Genomic DNA, 4,126 nt, shown 5'->3' with positions numbered 1-4,126 from the left:
GCCATCCCTGCTATCAGCAGCCCCTCTGCCCGCCTGCTGCAGCAAAGGGTGCTTCCTTGAAAGGACTTGCTTCAGCCACTACCAAACGCAGCAGATTGGATTTGTTGGACAAATAGCTCGACGTGGAATGGCAAATTCCATATATTAAGGGCTGGTGATGAGTAGATCAAACCGTGTGTCACATAAATCACCCACTCAGTCCAGAACCATACATGAAAATACAATTAGAGATTAGCCCATGGAGTGCATAACTGGCAATACGTCAGCTACAAATCATTTTAAAAGCATGTAGCTGATCTAGCCTCCTTAATTCCTTGAGTTGTTGATTCCAATTATCAGCAGCCAAGTAGCAAAAGGTTTTTTATCCCAGAAGATTTCTTACTTTTGGATACAATAAAAGTCAATTTATTCGATGATTACTAGGACATGGGCAGTTAATAGGTTGCGTCTGTTCTTTCTCCCCTCAGATACTTCAGAGTGGATCCATTAACACATTTACAGACTAGACTTAAACAATAATAGTGCTTCTCCTTCTCTGGGGGTAACCAAACCAACCCACTTTTTGTACCGGGCTCTGGGATGTTTTTTACTATTACAGCTCCAGAGGAATTTACATAATTGGTTATGAATAATTCGTAACTTGTCTAAGAGTCTCCATGTAGCTATCTGATTTACTACAGCTTCCCACTCCAGAACCAGCAGAAGATTTTAATACAGTTTTTAATTGCAAGATCATAATTTAAGCATATCAGTGCTGCCTAATGTACAGGGGACGTGAGACAAACTCCTCTCTGTTCCCCTGTACCCGGTGTCTAGCTACAGGACTCGCGAGGCCCTGGAAATGCTGCTGAGACTTTCTGCAGGGCAGGCAGCAAGCAGCACGGCCCACCGTGTGGATCTCTTTCCCTCCTTTTAATGTGCTCGCCTCTAAACTATTTGCTTATTATAGGGAGGAAGGGAAGGCAGGACCTTGTGCTTTAAGCTTTTGCCCTCTTCAAGGGTCTGGGTTCAGCTGATAGCTCAGCCACAGACATCTCTGCACAGTCCTGGGCACTCCATCGGTCTGAGCACAGGAGCAATAACGCACACCTGCCCCCAGGTCAGGCTGCCAGGACATAGGTGGGCAGGACCACATGGATGCTGGGTGCTACAGGACCGGGTACAAGCACATCCCTTTCCTCAGGGCTGGGGAGGAGTGATATAAAGAGCTGAGGACTTGGCTTTGGAGAAGCAACCTGTACCAGTGCACCTCAACTGCTCGATGCCAGGCGATGCTTCCAGGCACATCCATTCGGGAAAGGAGGGTCCCATGGGCAGGGATGGATATCAATAGCACTTTGCATGGGCACAAATGAGTTTCTTGTCTGTACAAAGTCAGAGATCAATGCAGGTGACTGAGACAGCGTGCAGGGCAGCCAGCTTGGACACTGGTGAAAAACAGAGAGCCCCTGCCCAAAGGAGGCGTGTGCCCGGCCCTGGGCTCCCACCAGGGCTTGGCCGTGGCTCAGGCACGTGTCCAGCCTGTGCCCCTGCTGCCTTGGCATCGAGTTTCCCATGGCACTCCTTGACCTGGCTAAGGGCACCTCTGCCTGGACACCTCTTCTGACAAAACTTATGTCAACTAAACTGTTGTTTTGTTGTTGTTTTTAAATGCCCACTCAGTTCGGGGGAATTCATCCATCAGATCTAAAGCAACTGAGTGCCACAGACTGATTGCACTGGCTGTGTTTTCTAAGAAAATGGCACTAAAAAGAGATTGCACATTTTCACTCAGTAGAAAGTATTGAGTGCAGGGCTGCAAGCAGCTTTCTCTCTTTTTCCTTTTTTTTCTTTTCCCTATATGATGTTTTTGCTTCTGCAAGTGGAATTTAGGCCTGGGTCACTGAATCAAATCCTTTCCTCCCACAGGAGAGCTACTCATGCAACCCAATTAATTATTAATATTTCTGCCCCCAGTTCAACAAAACCATGGGAGCAGTTACAAATTTGTTTAATTTAATCAAATGTTACTTTTCCAGACTCCAGCTTGTGTTTTATAAGACTGTGCACGTGTTGAAGTCCCTTACAAAACATCGGTTTAATAAAAGATGCTATATCTCTTTCCACAAATTTCTCTATGCAAAGGGTAAACAATTGCTTAAACTCAGTCTTTAGTCAAGAGAGCATAAGCTCCATCGAGGCAAGTCCCCAGTGAGACTTAGGCATATGCTTAAATGCTTCCTCTGAATTGGGAACGGAATAACTGATTTGCCTTTGCTATGATACGCTGTATTTTTCTTTAATTATACTTTAAAAAAAAATACAAAATCCCATCAAACTACTAAAAGAGCCACCTCACTTTTTTCAAGTTTCTTCCCAGCGTTTATAGAAAAGATGGTTTATTGTCCTGAAACCAAAACCATTGCAGCCTGTCAAAACCTTTCTGTAAGGCGGCAGCTAGCTGAATAATACATTTCACATTAAATTACACAACTGTGTCATCGGGCTAACATTAAAGGTAAGTCATTAATAAAAAGAGAAAATAAAGTGGTCCTTAATTATACAAGACATTAAAAGGCTGAGTGTTTTGCTTCTGCAGCACACTCACTTTGTGAGAATAAACGTTTTAAGACCAGTGTGAACTGTTCCTCTGTGGAAATTACAGCTCAGAGATAATCCCTTGCACTCACCAGTGCAGCTCAGTGCTGTGAGACGGGTCCGTGGACACCTTTTGACATCTTGGTGCTAGTCCTACAACCAAAGCCAGATTGCAGGCTCTCGGTTTGCACACACAGCTAGTTGCTTTTGTTTTGTTATTGATGGGGGACACTTTCAAAAGTCTCAGGTGAAAGCACTTAACAGCTAAACCCCATTGATTTTCTGTAAAAATAGGGCGTCTTGGTACTCTGGACTAACATCTGAATACATGTTGGAAATTGGAGCATAACAGGATACAACCAAAAGAGCACAGAGGGAAGCCAGACCCCAACCCTCAGCATTCAGGGCTGGATGCTGCTGTAACGAGGACGGTGGCAGGGAGAGAGGGGCACTGGCACACACACACACGGCCACTTTGGGGTGGCATCAGCAGAGGGCTGACCTCCAACTGGGAGGACAGGGCAGAGGGTGAGAGCAGCACCCTGCCCCTCCTGCTCCCAGGGAAATCCACACCCTGCTTCAGCAACAGAAACCACGCAGGGAAGGCACATTTTCTGCAAATCTTCGTATGTAGTACTTCCTTTACCATGTAACTAAAGGTGGAGACACTCCTTGAAGTCCAAACTGCTATAGGAAAACCACAGATTTAGGCTTTTAGGAACTGTCACCATTTTTGCCTGCAAAAATACTTCTTCCCAGCAGAAAAGCAACACTCTCTTTGCTGTGTATTCCTGGCTCCTCCTGTAACCCGCAGCTTCCAGAACAGCAAAGCTACCATTTGGAGAATAGGAGTCCTCTTTCGTTCCTCACCAATGAGCCAGCCTTGTGCTGTGCTGTGGCACTGGACTAGGAGAGGCATTCCCAGGGAGCAGCAACCCCTGAGGTATACAGGCAAGCCTTCAGTAAGTAAAGGATCAGAATCGCCTAGGCTGGAAAGACCTTCAAGATTATCAAGTCCATCCATTGACCTGACCTACCGAGTCCCACCACTAAACCCTGTCCTTCAGTGCCACGTCCACACGTCTCTTCAGTGCCTCCTGGCATGGGGACTCCACCACTTCCCCAGGCAGCCCCTTCCAATGCCTGATTGCCCTCTCCAGAAAGAAATTTTTCCTGATATCTTCAAGGAGGAATCTTTTGAGCAAAGCCATAACGCACATAACCATGGTTTGATGCATGCCATGCTCAGCACTCATCAGATGTCCTCAAGTAACCATCATTTGGGAGCTGTGGAGCAACGAGTGTGTGTAAAGGGTTTAGAAAAAGAAAGGTGAAGAGTGCACAGGAATATCTGTGAGATGGTTGCACTGATGATAACCCTTCTCTGCCCACAGAACCACCTCTAAGTGGAGTAACTTTGCATCAGCTTGCTTTTGAGGGCTTGAGTCAGGTAGGCTGGGGATCTTTCCCCTGGGGGTGGTGGAGCACGAGTTCTCCAACAGAAACAAATTAAAGAAAATTTCCAAGGAAACATGAGAGGCTGTGAAAA

Source organism: Anas acuta, chromosome 19, assembly GCF_963932015.1.
Source record: "Anas acuta chromosome 19, bAnaAcu1.1, whole genome shotgun sequence".
Lineage (NCBI taxonomy): Eukaryota > Metazoa > Chordata > Aves > Anseriformes > Anatidae > Anas > Anas acuta.
Note: the sequence above shows the minus strand (reverse complement) of the source record.